This window comes from Pleurodeles waltl, chromosome 1_1, assembly GCF_031143425.1.
Source record: "Pleurodeles waltl isolate 20211129_DDA chromosome 1_1, aPleWal1.hap1.20221129, whole genome shotgun sequence".
Classification (NCBI taxonomy): Eukaryota; Metazoa; Chordata; class Amphibia; order Caudata; family Salamandridae; genus Pleurodeles; species Pleurodeles waltl.
In genome coordinates this window covers 872591841-872612272 of record NC_090436.1, presented here as the reverse complement: position 1 = coordinate 872612272, position 20432 = coordinate 872591841, and positions in this window count along the sequence as shown.

The window sequence follows — 20432 nt, the reverse complement described above, 5'->3', positions numbered from 1 at the left end:
GATTTTGGCCTCTAGCTCAGCCGGCACCTAGGGAAACCTACCAAACCTGTGCATTTTATAAAACTAGAGACCTAGGGGAATCCAAGATGGGGTGACTTGTGGGGCTCTGACCAGGTTATGTTACCCAGAATCCTTTGCAAACCTCAAAATGTGGCTAAAAAAACATATTTTCCTCATATTTTGGTGACAGAAAGTTCTGGAATCTGAGAGGAGCCACAAATTTCCTTCCACCCAGCATTCCCCCAAGTCTCCCCATAAAAATGGTACCTCACTTGTATGGGTAGGCCTATCGCCCGCGACAGGATATGCCCCAAAACACAACGTGGACACATCACAGAGAACAGAGCTGTTTTTTGCAAAGTGCCTGCCTGTAGATTTTGGCCTCTAGCTCAGCCGGCACCTAGGGAAACCTTTGAAACCTGTGCATTTTTGAAAACTAGAGACTTAGGGGAATCCAAGATGGGGTGACTTGTGGGGCTCTGACCAGGTTATGTTACCCAGAATCCGTTGCAAACCTCAAAATTTGGCTAAAAGAACATATTTTCCTCACATTTTGGTGACAGAAAGTTCTGGAATCTGAGAGGAGCCACAAATTTCCTTCCACCCAGCATTCCCCCAAGTCTCCCGATAAAAATGGTACCTCACTTGTGTGGGTAGGCCTAGCGCCCGCTACAGGATATGCCCCAAAACACAACGTGGACACATCACAGAGAACAGAGCTGTATTTTGCAAAGTGCCTGCCTCTAGATTTTGGCCTCTAGCTCAGCTGGCACCTAGGGAAACCTTTGAAACCTGTGCATTTTTTGAAAACTAGAGACTTAGGGGAATCCAAGATGGGGTGACTTGTGGGGCTCTGACCAGGTTATGTTACCCAAAATCCTTTGCAAACCTCAAAATTTGGCTAAAAAAACATATTTTCCTCACATTTTGGTGACAGAAAGTCCTGGAATCTGAGAGGAGCCACAAATTTCCTTCCACCCAGCGTTCCCCCAAGTCTCCCGATAAAAATTGTACCTCACTTGTGTGGGTAGTCCTAGCGCCCGTGACAGGAAATGTCCCAAAATACAAAGTGGGCACATCCCATTTTTTTACAGAAAACAGAGCTGTTTTTTTGCAAAGTGCCTACCTGTAGATTTTGGCCTCTAGCTGAGCCGGCACCTAGGGAAACCTACCAAACCTGTGCATTTTTGAAAACTAGAGACCTAGGGGAATCCAAGATGGGGTGACTTGTGGGGCTCTGACCAGGTTCTGTTACCCAGAATCCTTTGCAAACCTCAATATTTGGCTACAAAAACATATTTTCCTCACATTTTGGTGACAGAAAGTTCTGGAATCTGAGAGGAGCCACAAATTTCCTTCCACCCAGCGTTCCCCCAAGTCTCCCGATAAAAATGATACCTCACTTGTGTGGGTAGTCCTAGCGCCCGCGACAGGAAATGTCCCAAAACACAAAGTGGGCACATCCCATTTTTTGACAGAAAACAGAGCTGTTTTTTGCAAAGGGCCTACCTGTAGATTTTGGCCTCTAGCTCAGCCGGCACCTAGGGAAACCTACCAAACCTGTGCATTTTTGAAAACTAGAGACCTAGGGGAATCCAAGATGGGGTGACTTGTGGGGCTCTGACCAGGTTCTGTTACCCAGAATCCTTTGCAAACCTCAAAATTTGGCTAAAAAAACATATTTTCCTCACATTTTGGTGACAGAAAGTTCTGGAATCTGAGAGGAGCCACAAATTTCCTTCCACCCAGCGTTCCCCCAAGTTTCCCGATAAGAATGATACCTCACTTGTGTGGGTAGTCCTAGCGCCCTCGACAGGAAATGTCCCAAAACACAAAGTGGGAACATCCCATTTTTTGACAGAAAACAGAGCTGTTTTTTGCAAAGGGCCTATCTGTAGATTTTGGCCTCTAGCTCAGCCGGCACCTAGGGAAACCTACCAAACCTGTGCATTTTTTAAAACTAGAGACCTAGGGGAATCCAAGATGGGGTGACTTGTGGGGCTCTGACCAGGTTATGTTACCCAGAATCCTTTGCAAACCTCAAAATGTGGCTAAAAAAACATATTTTCCTCATATTTTGGTGACAGAAAGTTCTGGAATCTGAGAGGAGCCACAAATTTCCTTCCACCCAGCATTCCCCCAAGTCTCCCGATAAAAATGGTACCTCACTTGTATGGGTAGGCCTATCGCCCGCGACAGGATATGCCCCAAAACACAACGTGGACACATCACAGAGAACAGAGCTGTTTTTTGCAAAGTGCCTGCCTGTAGATTTTGGCCTCTAGCTCAGCCGGCACCTAGGGAAACCTTTGAAACCTGTGCATTTTTGAAAACTAGAGACTTAGGGGAATCCAAGATGGGGTGACTTGTGGGGCTCTGACCAGGTTATGTTACCCAGAATCCGTTGCAAACCTCAAAATTTGGCTAAAAGAACATATTTTCCTCACATTTTGGTGACAGAAAGTTCTGGAATCTGAGAGGAGCCACAAATTTCCTTCCACCCAGCATTCCCCCAAGTCTCCCGATAAAAATGGTACCTCACTTGTGTGGGTAGGCCTAGCGCCCGCTACAGGATATGCCCCAAAACACAACGTGGACACATCACAGAGAACAGAGCTGTATTTTGCAAAGTGCCTGCCTCTAGATTTTGGCCTCTAGCTCAGCTGGCACCTAGGGAAACCTTTGAAACCTGTGCATTTTTTGAAAACTAGAGACTTAGGGGAATCCAAGATGGGGTGACTTGTGGGGCTCTGACCAGGTTATGTTACCCAGAATCCTTTGCAAACCTCAAAATTTGGCTAAAAAAACATATTTTCCTCACATTTTGGTGACAGAAAGTCCTGGAATCTGAGAGGAGCCACAAATTTCCTTCCACCCAGCGTTCCCCCAAGTCTCCCGATAAAAATTGTACCTCACTTGTGTGGGTAGTCCTAGCGCCCGTGACAGGAAATGTCCCAAAATACAAAGTGGGCACATCCCATTTTTTTACAGAAAACAGAGCTGTTTTTTTGCAAAGTGCCTACCTGTAGATTTTGGCCTCTAGCTGAGCCGGCACCTAGGGAAACCTACCAAACCTGTGCATTTTTGAAAACTAGAGACCTAGGGGAATCCAAGATGGGGTGACTTGTGGGGCTCTGACCAGGTTCTGTTACCCAGAATCCTTTGCAAACCTCAATATTTGGCTACAAAAACATATTTTCCTCACATTTTGGTGACAGAAAGTTCTGGAATCTGAGAGGAGCCACAAATTTCCTTCCACCCAGCGTTCCCCCAAGTCTCCCGATAAAAATGATACCTCACTTGTGTGGGTAGTCCTAGCGCCCGCGACAGGAAATGTCCCAAAACACAAAGTGGGCACATCCCATTTTTTGACAGAAAACAGAGCTGTTTTTTGCAAAGGGCCTACCTGTAGATTTTGGCCTCTAGCTCAGCCGGCACCTAGGGAAACCTACCAAACCTGTGCATTTTTGAAAACTAGAGACCTAGGGGAATCCAAGATGGGGTGACTTGTGGGGCTCTGACCAGGTTCTGTTACCCAGAATCCTTTGCAAACCTCAAAATTTGGCTAAAAAAACATATTTTCCTCACATTTTGGTGACAGAAAGTTCTGGAATCTAAGAGGAGCCACAAATTTCCTTCCACCCAGCGTTCCCCCAAGTTTCCCGATAAGAATGATACCTCACTTGTGTGGGTAGTCCTAGCGCCCTCGACAGGAAATGTCCCAAAACACAAAGTGGGAACATCCCATTTTTTGACAGAAAACAGAGCTGTTTTTTGCAAAGGGCCTATCTGTAGATTTTGGCCTCTAGCTCAGCCGGCACCTAGGGAAACCTACCAAACCTGTGCATTTTTTAAAACTAGAGACCTAGGGGAATCCAAGATGGGGTGACTTGTGGGGCTCTGACCAGGTTATGTTACCCAGAATCCTTTGCAAACCTCAAAATGTGGCTAAAAAAACATATTTTCCTCATATTTTGGTGACAGAAAGTTCTGGAATCTGAGAGGAGCCACAAATTTCCTTCCACCCAGCATTCCCCCAAGTCTCCCGATAAAAATGGTACCTCACTTGTATGGGTAGGCCTATCGCCCGCGACAGGATATGCCCCAAAACACAACGTGGACACATCACAGAGAACAGAGCTGTTTTTTGCAAAGTGCCTGCCTGTAGATTTTGGCCTCTAGCTCAGCCGGCACCTAGGGAAACCTTTGAAACCTGTGCATTTTTGAAAACTAGAGACTTAGGGGAATCCAAGATGGGGTGACTTGTGGGGCTCTGACCAGGTTATGTTACCCAGAATCCGTTGCAAACCTCAAAATTTGGCTAAAAGAACATATTTTCCTCACATTTTGGTGACAGAAAGTTCTGGAATCTGAGAGGAGCCACAAATTTCCTTCCACCCAGCATTCCCCCAAGTCTCCCGATAAAAATGGTACCTCACTTGTGTGGGTAGGCCTAGCGCCCGCTACAGGATATGCCCCAAAACACAACGTGGACACATCACAGAGAACAGAGCTGTATTTTGCAAAGTGCCTGCCTCTAGATTTTGGCCTCTAGCTCAGCTGGCACCTAGGGAAACCTTTGAAACCTGTGCATTTTTTGAAAACTAGAGACTTAGGGGAATCCAAGATGGGGTGACTTGTGGGGCTCTGACCAGGTTATGTTACCCAGAATCCTTTGCAAACCTCAAAATTTGGCTAAAAAAACATATTTTCCTCACATTTTGGTGACAGAAAGTCCTGGAATCTGAGAGGAGCCACAAATTTCCTTCCACCCAGCGTTCCCCCAAGTCTCCCGATAAAAATTGTACCTCACTTGTGTGGGTAGTCCTAGCGCCCGTGACAGGAAATGTCCCAAAATACAAAGTGGGCACATCCCATTTTTTTACAGAAAACAGAGCTGTTTTTTTGCAAAGTGCCTACCTGTAGATTTTGGCCTCTAGCTGAGCCGGCACCTAGGGAAACCTACCAAACCTGTGCATTTTTGAAAACTAGAGACCTAGGGGAATCCAAGATGGGGTGACTTGTGGGGCTCTGACCAGGTTCTGTTACCCAGAATCCTTTGCAAACCTCAATATTTGGCTACAAAAACATATTTTCCTCACATTTTGGTGACAGAAAGTTCTGGAATCTGAGAGGAGCCACAAATTTCCTTCCACCCAGCGTTCCCCCAAGTCTCCCGATAAAAATGATACCTCACTTGTGTGGGTAGTCCTAGCGCCCGCGACAGGAAATGTCCCAAAACACAAAGTGGGCACATCCCATTTTTTGACAGAAAACAGAGCTGTTTTTTGCAAAGGGCCTACCTGTAGATTTTGGCCTCTAGCTCAGCCGGCACCTAGGGAAACCTACCAAACCTGTGCATTTTTCAAAACTAGTGACCTAGGGGAATCCAAGATGGGGTGACTTGTGGGGCTCTGACCAGGTTATGTTACCCAGAATCCTTTGCAAACCTCAAAATTTGGCTAAAAAAACATATTTTCCTCACATTTTGGTGACAGAAAGTTCTGGAATCTGAGAAGAGCCACAAATTTCCTTCCACCCAGCATTCCCCCAAGTCTCCCGATAAAAATGGTACCTCACTTGTGTGGGTAGGCCTAGCGCCCGCTACAGGATATGCCCCAAAACACAACGTGGACACATCACAGAGAACAGAGCTGTATTTTGCAAAGTGCCTGCCTCTAGATTTTGGCCTCTAGCTCAGCTGGCACCTAGGGAAACCTTTGAAACCTGTGCATTTTTTGAAAACTAGAGACTTAGGGGAATCCAAGATGGGGTGACTTGTGGGGCTCTGACCAGGTTATGTTACCCAGAATCCTTTGCAAACCTCAAAATTTTGCTAAAAAAACATATTTTCCTCACATTTTGGTGACAGAAAGTTCTGGAATCTGAGAGGAGCCACAAATTTCCTTCCACCCAGCATTCCCCCAAGTCTCCCGATAAAAATGGTACCTCACTTGTGTGGGTAGACCTAGCGCCCGCGACAGGATATGCCCCAAAACACAACGTGGACACATCACAGAGAACAGAGCTGTTATTTGCAAAGTGCCTACCTGTAGATTTTGGCCTCTAGCTCAGCCGGCACCTAGGGAAACCTACCAAACCTGTGCATTTTTGAAACCTAGAGACCTAGGGGAATCCAGGATGGGGTGACTTGTGGGGCTCTGACCAGATTCTGTTACCCAGAATTCTTTGCAAACCTCAAAATTTGGCTAAAAAAACACATTTACCTCACATTTCGGTGACAGAAAGTTCTGGAATCTGAGAGGAGACACAAATTTCCTTCCACCCAGCGTTCCCCCAAGTCTCCCGATAAAAATTATACCTCACTTGTGTGGGTAGTCCTAGCGCCCGTGACAGGAAATGTCCCAAAACACAAAGTGGGCACATCCCATTTTTTGACAGAAAACAGAGCTGTTTTTTTGCAAAGTGCCTACCTGTAGATTTTGGTCTCTAGCTCAGCCGGCACCTAGGGAAATCTACCAAACCTGTGCATTTTTTAAAACTAGAGACCTAGGGGAATCCAAGATGGAGTGACTTGTGGGGCTCTGACCAGGTTCTGTTACCCAGAATCCTTTGCAAACCTCAAAATTTGGCTAAAAAAACATATTTTCCTCACATTTTGGTGACAGAAAGTTCTGGAATCTGAGAGGAGCCACAAATTTCCTTCCACCCAGCGTTCCCCCAAGTCTCCCGATAAAAATGATACCTCACTTGTGTGGGTAGTCCTAGCGCCCGCGACAGGAAATGTCCCAAAACACAAAGTGGGCACATCCCATTTTTTGACAGAAAACAGAGCTGTTTTTGCAAAGGGCCTACCTGTAGATTTTGGCCTCTAGCTCAGCCGGCACCTAGGGAAACCTACCAAACCTGTGCATTTTTGAAAACTAGAGACCTAGGGGAATCCAAGATGGGGTAACTTGTGGGGCTCTGACCAGGTTATTTTACCCAGAATCCTTTGCAAACCTCAAAATTTGGCTAAAAAAACATATTTTCCTCACATTTTGGTGACAGAAAGTTTTGGAATCTGAGAGGAGCCACAAATTTCCGTCCACCCAGCATTCCCCCAAGTCTCCCGATAAAAATGGTACCTCACTTGTGTGGGTAGGCCTAGCGCCCGCGACAGGATATGCCCCAAAACACAACGTGGACACATCACAGAGAACAGAGCTGTTTTTTGCAAAGTGCCTGCCTGTAGATTTTGGACTCTAGCTCAGCCGGCACCTAGGGAAACCTTTGAAACCTGTGCATTTTTTGAAAACTAGAGACTTAGGGGAATCCAAGATGGGGTGACTTGTGGGGCTCTGACGAGGTTATGTTACCCAAAATCCTTTGCAAACCTCAAAATTTGGCTAAAAAAACATATTTTCCTCACAGTTTGGTGACAGAAAGTTCTGGAATCTGAGAGGAGCCACAAATTTCCTTCCACCCAGCGTTCCCCCAAGTCTCCCGATAAAAATGATACCTCACTTGTGTGGGTAGTCCTAGCGCCCGCAACAGGAAATGTCCCAAAACACAAAGTGGGCACATCCCATTTATTGACAGAAAACAGAGCTGTTTTTTGCAAAGGGCCTACCTGTAGATTTTGGCCTCTAGCTCAGCCGGCACCTAGGGAAACCTACCAAACCAGTGCATTTTTGAAAACTAGAGACCTAGGGGAATCCAAGATGGGGTGACTTGTGGGGCTCTGACCACGTTATGTTACCCAGAATCCTTTGCAAACCTCAAAATTTGGCTAAAAAAACATATTTGCCTCACATTTTGGTGACAGAAAGTTATGGAATCTGAGAGGAGCCACAAATTTCCTTCCACCCAGCATTCCCTCAAGTCTCCCGATAAAAATGATACCTCACTTGTGTGGGTAGTCCTAGCGCCCGCGACAGGAAATGTCCCAAAACACAAAGTGGGAACATCCCATTTTTTGACAGAAAACAGAGCTGTTTTTGCAAAGGGCCTACCTGTAGATTTTGGCCTCTAGCTCAGCCGGCACCTAGGGAAACCAACCAAACCTGTGCATTTTTGAAAACTAGAGACCTAGGGGAATCCAAGATGGGGTAACTTGTGGGGCTCTGACCAGGTTATGTTACCCAGAATCCTTTGCAAACCTCAAAATTTGGCTAAAAAAACATATTTTCCTCACATTTTGGTGACAGAAAGTTTTGGAATCTGAGAGGAGCCACAAATTTCCATCCACCCAGCATTCCCCCAAGTCTTCCGATAAAAATGGTACCTCACTTGTGTGGGTAGGCCTAGCGCCCGCGACAGGATATGCCCCAAAACACAACGTGGACACATCACAGAGAACAGAGCTGTTTTTTGCAAAGTGCCTGCCTGTAGATTTTGGACTCTAGCTCAGCCGGCACCTAGGGAAACCTTTGAAACCTGTGCATTTTTTGAAAACTAGAGACTTAGGGGAATCCAATATGGGGTGACTTGTGGGGCTCTGACGAGGTTATGTTACCCAAAATCCTTTGCAAACCTCAAAATTTGGCTAAAAAAACATATTTTCCTCACAGTTTGGTGACAGAAAGTTCTGGAATCTGAGAGGAGCCACAAATTTCCTTCCACCCAGCGTTCCCCCAAGTCTCCCGATAAAAATTATACCTCACTTGTGTGGGTAGTCCTAGCGCCCGCAACAGGAAATGTCCCAAAACACAAAGTGGGCACATCCCATTTATTGACAGAAAACAGAGCTGTTTTTTGCAAAGGGCCTACCTGTAGATTTCGGCCTCTAGCTCAGCCGGCACCTAGGGAAACCTACCAAACCAGTGCATTTTTGAAAACTAGAGACCTAGGGGAATCCAAGATGGGGTGACTTGTGGGGCTCTGACCACGTTATGTTACCCAGAATCCTTTGCAAACCTCAAAATTTGGCTAAAAAAACATATTTTCCTCACATTTTGGTGACAGAAAGTTATGGAATCTGAGAGGAGCCACAAATTTCCTTCCACCCAGCATTCCCTCAAGTCTCCCGATAAAAATGGTACCTCACTTGTGTGGGTAGGCCTAGCGCCCGCGACAGGATATGCCCCAAACCACAACTTGGACACATCACAGAGAACAGAGCTGTTTTTTGCAAAGTGCCTGCCTGTAGATTTTGGCCTCTAGCTCAGCCGGCACCTAGGGAAACCTTTGAAACCTGTGCATTTTTTTAAAACTAGAGACTTAGGGGAATCCAAGATGGGGTGACTTGTGGGGCTCTGACCAGGTTATGTTACCCAGAATCCTTTGCAAACCTCAAAATTTGGTAAAAAAAACATATTTTCCCCACATTTTGGTGACAGAAAGTTCTGGAATCTGAGAGGAGCCACAAATTTCCTTCCACCCAGCATTCCCCCAAGTCTCCCGATAAAAATGGTACCTCACTTGTGTGGGTAGGCCTAGCGCCCGCGACAGGATATGCCCCAAAACACAACGTGGACACATCACAGAGAACCGAGCTGTTTTTTGCAAAATGCCTGCCTGGAGATTTTGGCCTCTATCTCAGCCGGCACCTAGAGAAACCTACCAAACCTGTGCATTTTTGAAAACTAGAGACCCAGGGGAATCCAAGATGGGGTGACTTGTGGGGCTCTGACCAGGTTCTGTTACCCAGAATCCTTTGCAAACTTCAAAATTTGGCTAAAAAATCATATTGTCCTCACATTTCGGTGACAGAAAGTTCTGGAATCTGAGAGGAGCCACAAATGTCCTTCCACCCAGCGTTCCGCCAAGTCTCCCGATAAAAATGATACCTCACTTGTGTGGGTAGTCCTAGCGCCCGTGACAGGAAATGTCCCAAAACACAAAGTGGGCACATCCCATTTTTTGACAGAAAACAGAGCTGTTTTTTTGCAAAGTGCCTACCTGTAGATTTTGGCCTCTAGCTCAGCCGGCACCTAGGGAAACCTACCAAACCTGTGCATTTATGAAAACTAGATACCTAGGGGAATCCAAGATGGGGTGACTTGTGGGGCTCTGACCAGGTTCTGTTACCCAGAATCCTTTGCAAACCTCAAAATTTGGCAAAAAAACATATTTTCCACACATTTTGGTGACAGAAAGTTCTGGAATCTGAGAGGAGCCACAAATTTCCTTCCACCCAGCGTTCCCCCAAGTCTCCCGATAAAAATGATACCTCACTTGTGTGGGTAGTCCTAGCTCCCGCGACAGGAAATGTCCCAAAACACAAAGTGGGCACATCCCATTATTTGACAGAAAACAGAGCTGTTTTTTGCAAAGGGCCTACCTGTAGATTTTGGCCTCTAGCTCAGCCGGCACCTAGGGAAACCTACCAAACCTGTGCATTTTTGAAACCTAGAGACCTAGGGGAATCCAAGATTGGGTGACTTGTGGGGCTCTGACCAGGTTATGTTACCCAGAATCCTTTGCAAACCTCAAAATTTGGCTAAAAAAACATATTTTCCTCACATTTTGGTGACAGAAAGTTCTGGAATCTGAGAGGAGCCACAAATTTCCTTCCACCCAGCGTTCCCCCAAGTCTTCAGATAAAAATGATACCTCACTTGTGTGGGTAGGCCTAGCGCCCGCGACAGGATATGCCCCAAAACACAACGTGGACACATCACAGAAAACAGAGCTGTTATTTGCAAAGTGCCTACCTGTAGATTTTGGCCTCTAGCTCAGCCGGCACCTAGGGAAACCTACCAAACCTGTGCATTTTTGAAACCTAGAGACCTAGGGGAATCCAGGATGGGGTGACTTGTGGGGCTCTGACCAGATTCTGTTACCCAGAATTCTTTGCAAACCTCAAAATTAGGCTAAAAAAACACATTTTCCTCACATTTCGGTGACAGAAAGTTCTGGAATCTGAGAGGAGCCACAAAATTCCTTCCACCCAGCGTTTCCCCAAGTCTCCCGATAAAAATTATACCTCACTTGTGTGGGTAGTCCTAGCGCCCGTGACAGGAAATGTCCCAAAACACAAAGTGGGCACATCCCATTTTTTGACAGAAAACAGATCTGTTTTTTGCAAAGGGCCTATCTGTAGATTTTGGCCTCTAGCTCAGCCGGCACCTAGGGAAACCTACCAAACCTGTGCATTTTTTAAAACTAGAGACCTAGGGGAATCCAAGATGGGGTGACTTGTGGGGCTCTGACCAGGTTATGTTACCCAGAATCCTTTGCAAACCACAAAATTTGGCTAAAAAAACATATTTTCCTCACATTTTGGTGACAGAAAGTTCTGGAATCTGAGAGGAGCAACAAATTTCCGTCCACCCAGCATTCCCCCAAGTCTCCCGATAAAAATGGTACCTCACTTGTGTGGGTAGGCCTAGCGCCCGCGACAGGATATGCCCCAAAACACAACGTGGACACATCACAGAGAACAGAGCTGTTTTTTGCAAAGTGCCTGCCTGGAGATTTTGGCCTCTACCTCAGCCGGCACCTAGAGAAACCTACCAAACCTGTGCATTTTTGAAAACTAGAGACCCAGGGGAATCCAAGATGGGGTGACTTGTGGGGCTCTGACCAGGTTCTGTTACCCAGAATCCTTTGCAAACTTCAAAATTTGGCTAAAAAATCATATTGTCCTCACATTTCGGTGACAGAAAGTTCTGGAATCTGAGAGGAGCCACAAATTTCCTTCCACCCAGCGTTCCCCCAAGTCTCCCGATAAAAATTATACCTCACTTGTGTGGGTAGTCCTAGCGCCCGTGACAGGAAATGTCCCAAAACACAAAGTCGGCACATCCCATTTTTTGACAGAAAACAGAGCTTTTTTTTTGCAAAGTGACTACCTGTAGATTTTGGCCTCTAGCTCAGCCGGCACCTAGGGAAACCTACCAAACCTGTGCATTTTTGAAAACTAGAGACCTAGGGGAATCCAGGATGGGGTGACTTGTGGGGCTCTGACCAGGTTCTGTTACCCAGAATCCTTTGCAAACTTCAAAATGTGGCTAAAAAATCATATTGTCCTCACATTTCGGTGACAGAAAGTTCTGGAATCTGAGAGGAGCCACAAATGTCCTTCCACCCAGCGTTCCCCCAAGTCTCCCGATAAAAATGATACCTCACTTGTGTGGGTAGTCCTAGCGCCCGTGACAGGAAATGTCCCAAAACACAAAGTGGGCACATCCCATTTTTTGACAGAAAACAGAGCTGTTTTTTTGCAAAGTGCCTACCTGTAGATTTTGGCCTCTAGCTCAGCCGGCACCTAGGGAAACCTACCAAACCTGTGCATTTATGAAAACTAGATACCTAGGGGAATACAAGATGGGGTGACTTGTGGGGCTCTGACCAGGTTCTGTTACCCAGAATCCTTTGCAAACCTCAAAATTTGGCAAAAAAAACATATTTTCCTCACATTTTGGTGACAGAAAGTTCTGGAATCTGAGAGGAGCCACAAATTTCCTTCCACCCAGCGTTCCCCCAAATTTCCCAATAAAAATGATACCTCACTTGTGTGGGTAGTCCTAGCTCCCGCGACAGGAAATGTCCCAAAACACAAAGTGGGCACATCCCATTATTTGACAGAAAACTGAGCTGTTTTTTGCAAAGGGCCTACCTGTAGATTTTGGCCTCTAGCTCAGCCGGCACCTAGGGAAACCTACCAAACCTGTGCATTTTTTAAACCTAGAGACCTAGGGGAATCCAAGATTGGGTGACTTGTGGGGCTCTGACCAGGTTATGTTACCCACAATCCTTTGCAAACCTCAAAATTTGGCTAAAAAAACATATTTTCCTCACATTTTGGTGACAGAAAGTTCTGGAATCTGAGAGGAGCCACAAATTTCCTTCCACCCAGCGTTCCCCCAAGTCTCCAGATAAAAATGATACCTCACTTGTGTGGGTAGGCCTAGCGCCCGCGACAGGATATGCCCCAAAACACAACGTGGACACATCACAGTAAACAGAGCTGTTATTTGCAAAGTGCCTACCTGTAGATTTTGGCCTCTAGCTCAGCCGGCACCTAGGGAAACCTACCAAACCTGTGCATTTTTGAAACCTAGAGACCTAGGGGAATCCAGGATGGGGTGACTTGTGGGGCTCTGACCAGATTCTGTTACCCAGAATTCTTTGCAAACCTCAAAATTTGGCTAAAAAAACACATTTTCCTCACATTTCGGTGACAGAAAGTTCTGGAATCTGAGAGGAGCCACAAATTTCCTTCCACCCAGCATTCCCCCAAGTCTCCCGACAAAAATGGTACCTCACTTGCTCCTAGGGAAACCTACCAAACCTGTGCATTTTTGAAAACTAGAGACCTAGGGGAATCCAGGATGGGGTGACTTGTGGGGCTCTGATCAGGTTCTGTTACCCAGAATCCTTTGCAAACTTCAAAATTTGGCTAAAAAATCATATTGTCCTCACATTTCGGTGACAGAAAGTTCTGGAATCTGAGAGGAGCCACAAATGTCCTTCCACCCAGCGTTCCCCCAAGTCTCCCGATAAAAATGATACCTCACTTGTGTGGGTAGTCCTAGCGCCCGTGACAGGAAATGTCCCAAAACACAAAGTGGGCACATCCTATTTTTGCAAAGTGCCTACCTGTAGATTTTGGCCTCTAGCTCAGCCGGCACCTAGGGAAACCTACCAAACCTGTGCATTTATGAAAACTAGATACCTAGGGGAATCCAAGATGGGGTGACTTGTGGGGCTCTGACCAGGTTCTGTTACCCAGAATCCTTTGCAAACCTCAAAATTTGGCAAAAAAAACATATTTTCCTCACATTTTGGTGACAGAAAGTTCTGGAATCTGAGAGGAGCCTCAAATTTCCTTCCACCCAGCGTTCCCCCAAGTCTCCCAATAAAAATGATACCTCACTTGTGTGGGTAGTCCTAGCTCCCGCGACAGGAAATGTCCCAAAACACAAAGTGGGCACATCCCATTTTTTGACAGAAAACAGAGCTGTTTTTTGCAAAGGGCCTACCTGTAGATTTTGGCCTCTAGCTCAGCCGGCACCTAGGGAAACCTACCAAACCAGTGCATTTTTGAAAACTAGAGACCTAGGGGAATCCAAGATGGGGTGACTTGTGGGGCTCTGACCACGTTATGTTACCCAGAATCCTTTGCAAACCTCAAAATTTGGCTAAAAAAACATATTTTCCTCACATTTTGGTGACAGAAAGTTATGGAATCTGAGAGGAGCCACAAATTTCCTTCCACCCAGCATTCCCTCAAGTCTCCCGATAAAAATGGTACCTCACTTGTGTGGGTAGGCCTAGCGCCCGCGACAGGATATGCCCCAAAACACAACTTGGACACATCACAGAGAACAGAGCTGTTTTTTGCAAAGTGCCTGCCTGTAGATTTTGGCCTCTAGCTCAGCCGGCACCTAGGGAAACCTTTGAAACCTGTGCATTTTTTTTAAACTAGAGACTTAGGGGAATCCAAAATGGGGTGACTTGTGGGGCTCTGACCAGGTTATGTTACCCAGAATCCTTTGCAAACCTCAAAATTTGGTAAAAAAAACATATTTTCCCCACATTTTGGTGACAGAAAGTTCTGGAATCTGAGAGGAGCCACAAATTTCCTTCCACCCAGCATTCCCCCAAGCCTCCCGATAAAAATGGTACCTCACTTGTGTGGGTAGGCCTAGCGCCCGCGACAGGATATGCCCCAAAACACAACGTGGACACATCACAGAGAACCGAGCTGTTTTTTGCAAAATGCCTGCCTGGAGATTTTGGCCTCCATCTCAGCCGGCACCTAGAGAAACCTACCAAACCTGTGCATTTTTGAAAACTAGAGACCCAGGGGAATCCAAGATGGGGTGACTTGTGGGGCTCTGACCAGGTTCTGTTACCCAGAATCCTTTGCAAACTTCAAAATTTGGCTAAAAAATCATATTGTCCTCACATTTCGGTGACAGAAAGTTCTGGAATCTGAGAGGAGCCACAAATGTCCTTCCACCCAGCGTTCCCCCAAGTCTCCCGATAAAAATGATACCTCACTTGTGTGGGTAGTCCTAGCGCCCGTGACAAGAAATGTCCCAAAACACAAAGTGGGCACATCCCATTTTTTGACAGAAAACAGAGCTGTTTTTTTGCAAAGTGCCTACCTGTAGATTTTGGCCTCTAGCTCAGCCGGCACCTAGGGAAACCTACCAAACCTGTGCATTTATGAAAACTAGATACCTAGGGGAATCCAAGATGGGGTGACTTGTGGGGCTCTGACCAGGTTCTGTTACCCAGAATCCTTTGCAAACCTCAAAATTTGGCAAAAAAACATATTTTCCTCACATTTTGGTGACAGAAAGTTCTGGAATCTGAGAGGAGCCACAAATTTCCTTCCACCCAGCGTTCCCCCAAGTCTCCCGATAAAAATGATACCTCACTTGTGTGGGTAGTCCTAGCTCCCGCGACAGGAAATGTCCCAAAACACAAAGTGGGCACATCCCATTATTTGACAGAAAACAGAGCTGTTTTTTGCAAAGGGCCTACCTGTAGATTTTGGCCTCTAGCTCAGCCGGCACCTAGGGAAACATACCAAACCTGTGCATTTTTGAAACCTAGAGACCTAGGGGAATCCAAGATTGGGTGAATTGTGGGGCTCTGACCAGGTTATGTTACCCAGAATCCTTTGCAAACCTCAAAATTTGGCTAAAAAAACATATTTTCCTAACATTTTGGTGACAGAAAGTTCTGGAATCTGAGAGGAGCCACAAATGTCCTTCCACCCAGCGTTCCCCCAAGTCTCCCGATAAAAATGATACCTCACTTGTGTGGGTAGTCCTAGCGCCCGTGACAGGAAATGTCCCAAAACACAAAGTGGGCACATCCCATTTTTTGACAGAAAACAGAGCTGTTTTTTTGCAAAGTGCCTACCTGTAGATTTTGGCCTCTAGCTCAGCCGGCACCTAGGGAAACCTACCAAACCTGTGCATTTATGAAAACTAGATACCTAGGGGAATCCAAGATGGGGTGACTTGTGGGGCTCTGACCAGGTTCTGTTACCCAGAATCCTTTGCAAACCTCAAAATTTGGCAAAAAAACATATTTTCCTCACATTTTGGTGACAGAAAGTTCTGGAATCTGAGAGAAGCCACAAATTTCCTTCCACCCAGCGTTCCCCCAAGTCTCCCGATAAAAATGATACCTCACTTGTGTGGGTAGTCCTAGCTCCCGCGACAGGAAATGTCCCAAAACACAAAGTGGGCACATCCCATTATTTGACAGAAAACAGAGCTGTTTTTTGCAAAGGGCCTACCTGTAGATTTTGGCCTCTAGCTCAGCCGGCACCTAGGGAAACCTACCAAACCTGTGCATTTTTTAAACCTAGAGACCTAGGGGAATCCAAGATTGGGTGAATTGTGGGGCTCTGACCAGGTTATGTTACCCAGAATCCTTTGCAAACCTCAAAATTTGGCTAAAAAAACATATTTTCCTCACATTTTGGTGACAGAAAGTTCTGGAATCTAAGAGGAGCCACAAATTTCCTTCCACCCAGCGTTCCCCCAAGTCTCCAGATAAAAATGATACCTCACTTGTGTGGGTAGGCCTAGCGCCCGCGACAGGATATGCCCCAAAACACAACGTGGACACATCACAGAAAACAGAGCTGTTATTTGCAAAGTGCCTACCTGTAGATTTTGGCCTCTAGCTCAGCAGGCACCTAGGGAAACCTACCAAACCTGTGCATTTTTGAAACCTAGAGACCTAGGGGAATCCAGGATGGGGTGACTTGTGGGGCTCTGACCAGATTCTGTTACCCAGAATTCTTTGCAAACCTCAAAATTAGGCTAAAAAAACACATTTTCCTCACATTTCGGTGACAGAAAGTTCTGGAATCTGAGAGGAGCCACAAAATTCCTTCCACCCAGCGTTTCCCCAAGTCTCCCGATAAAAATTATACCTCACTTGTGTGTGTAGTCCTAGCGCCCGTGACAGGAAATGTCCCAAAACACAAAGTGGGCACATCCCATTTTTTGACAGAAAACAGATCTGTTTTTTGCAAAGGGCCTATCTGTAGATTTTGGCCTCTAGCTCAGCCGGCACCTAGGGAAACCTACCAAACCTGTGCATTTTTTAAAACTAGAGACCTAGGGGAATCCAAGATGGGGTGACTTGTGGGGCTCTGACCAGGTTATGTTACCCAGAATCCTTTGCAAACCACAAAATTTGGCTAAAAAAACATATTTTCCTCACATTTCGGTGACAGAAAGTTCTGGAATCTGAGAGGAGCCACAAATGTCCTTCCACCCAGCGTTCCCCCAAGTCTCCCGATAAAAATGATACCTCACTTGTGTGGGTAGTCCTAGCGCCCGTGACAGGAAATGTCCCAAAACACAAAGTGGGCACATCCCATTTTTTGACAGAAAACAGAGCTGTTTTTTTGCAAAGTGCCTACCTGTAGATTTTGGCCTCTAGCTCAGCCGGCACCTAGGGAAACCTACCAAACCTGTGCATTTATGAAAACTAGATACCTAGGGGAATCCAAGATGGGGTGACTTGTGGGGCTCTGACCAGGTTCTGTTACCCAGAATCCTTTGCAAACCTCAAAATTTGGCAAAAAAACATATTTTCCTCACATTTTGGTGACAGAAAGTTCTGGAATCTGAGAGGAGCCACAAATTTCCTTCCACCCAGCGTTCCCCCAAGTCTCCCGATAAAAATGATACCTCACTTGTGTGGGTAGTCCTAGCTCCCGCGACAGGAAATGTCCCAAAACACAAAGTGGGCACATCCCATTATTTGACAGAAAACAGAGCTGTTGTTTGCAAAGGGCCTACCTGTAGATTTTGGCCTCTAGCACAGCCGGCACCTAGGGAAACCTACCAAACCTGTGCATTTTTTAAACCTAGAGAGCTAGGGGAATCCAAGATTGGGTGAATTGTGGGGCTCTGACCAGGTTATGTTACCCAGAATCCTTTGCAAACCTCAAAATTTGGCTAAAAAAACATATTTTCCTCACATTTTGGTGACAGAAAGTTCTGGAATCTGAGAGGAGCCACAAATTTCCTTCCACCCAGCGTTCCCCCAAGTCTCCAGATAAAAATGATACCTCACTTGTGTGGGTAGGCCTAGCGCCCGCGACAGGATATGCCCCAAAACACAACGTGGACACATCACAGAAAACAGAGCTGTTATTTGCAAAGTGCCTACCTGTAGATTTTGGCCTCTAGCTCAGCCGGCACCTAGGGAAACCTACCAAACCTGTGCATTTTTGAAACCTAGAGACCTAGGGGAATCCAGGATGGGGTGACTTGTGGGGCTCTGACCAGATTCTGTTACCCAGAATTCTTTGCAAACCTCAAAATTAGGCTAAAAAAACACATTTTCCTCACATTTCGGTGACAGAAAGTTCTGGAATCTGAGAGGAGCCACAAAATTCCTTCCACCCAGCGTTTCCCCAAGTCTCCCGATAAAAATTATACCTCACTTGTGTGGGTAGTCCTAGCGCCCGTGACAGGAAATGTCCCAAAACACAAAGTGGGCACATCCCATTTTTTGACAGAAAACAGATCTGTTTTTTGCAAAGGGCCTATCTGTAGATTTTGGCCTCTAGCTCAGCCGGCACCTAGGGAAACCTATCAAACCTGTGCATTTTTTAAAACTAGAGACCTAGGGGAATCCAAGATGAGGTGACTTGTGGGGCTCTGACCAGGTTATGTTACCCAGAATCCTTTGCAAACCACAAAATTTGGCTAAAAAAAATATTTTCCTCACATTTTGGTGACAGAAAGTTCTGGAATCTGAGAGGAGCAACAAATTTCCGTCCACCCAGCATTCCCCCAAGTCTCCCGATAAAAATGGTACCTCACTTGTGTGGGTAGGCCTAGCGCCCGCGACAGGATATGCCCCAAAACAGAACGCGGACACATCACAGAGAACAGAGCTGTTTTTTGCAAAGTGCCTGCCTGGAGATTTTGGCCTCTACCTCAGCCGGCACCTAGAGAAACCTACCAAACCTGTGCATTTTTGAAAACTAGAGACCCAGGGGAATCCAAGATGGGGTGACTTGTGGGGCTCTGACCAAGTTCTGTTACCCAGAATCCTTTGCAAACTTCAAAATTTGGCTAAAAAATCATATTGTCCTCACATTTCGGTGACAGAAAGTTCTGGAATCTGAGAGGAGCCACAAATTTCCTTCCACCCAGCGTTCCCCCAAGTCTCCCGATAAAAATGATACCTCACTTGTGTGGGTAGTCCTAGCGCCCGTGACAGGAAATGTCCCAAAACACAAAGTGGGCACATCCCATTTTTTGACAGAAAACAGAGCTTTTTTTTTGCAAAGTGCCTACCTGTAGATTTTGGCCTCTAGCTCAGCCGGCACCTAGGGAAACCTACCAAACCTGTGCATTTTTGAAAACTAGAGACCTAGGGGAATCTAGGATGGGGTGACTTGTTGGGCTCTGACCAGGTTCTGTTACCCAGAATCCTTTGCAAACTTCAAAATTTGGCTAAAAAATCATATTGTCCTCACATTTCGGTGACAGAAAGTTCTGGAATCTGAGAGGAGCCACAAATGTCCTTCCAGCCAGCGTTCCCCCAAGTCTCCCGATAAAAATGATACCTCACTTGTGTGGGTAGTCCTAGCTCCCGCGACAGGAAATATCCCAAAACACAAAGTGGGCACATCCCATTATTTGACAGAAAACAGAGCTGTTTTTTGCAAAGGGCCTACCTGTAGATTTTGGCCTCTAGCTCAGCCGGCACCTAGGGAAACCTACCAAACCTGTGCATTTTTGAAACCTAGAGACCTAGGGGAATCCAAGATTGGGTGACTTGTGGGGCTCTGACCAGGTTATGTTACCCACAATCCTTTGCAAACCTCAAAATTTGGCTAAAAAAACATATTTTCCTCACATTTTGGTGACAGAAAGTTCTGGAATCTGAGAGGAGCCACAAATTTCCTTCCACCCAGCGTTCCCCCAAGTCTCAAGATAAAAATGATACCTCACTTGTGTGGGTAGGCCTAGCGCCCGCGACAGGATATGCCCCAAAACACAACGTGGACACATCACAGTAAACAGAGCTGTTATTTGCAAAGTGCCTACCTGTAGATTTTGGCCTCTAGCTCAGCCGGCACCTAGGGAAACCTACCAAACCTGTGCATTTTTGAAACCTAGAGACCTAGGGGAATCCAGGATGGGGTGACTTGTGGGGCTCTGACCAGATTCTGTTACCCAGAATTCTTTGCAAACCTCAAAATTTGGCTAAAAAAACACATTTTCCTCACATTTCGGTGACAGAAAGTTCTGGAATCTGAGAGGAGCCACAAATTTCCTTCCACCCAGCATTCCCCCAAGTCTCCCGACAAAAATGGTACCTCACTTGCACCTAGGGAAACCTACCAAACCTGTGCATTTTTTAAAACTAGAGACCTAGGGGAATCCAGGATGGGGTGACTTGTGGGGCTCTGACCAGGTTCTGTTACCCAGAATCCTTTGCAAACTTCAAAATTTGGCTAAAAAATCATATTGTCCTCACATTTCGGTGACAGAAAGTTCTGGAATCTGAGAGGAGCCACAAATGTCCTTCCACCCAGC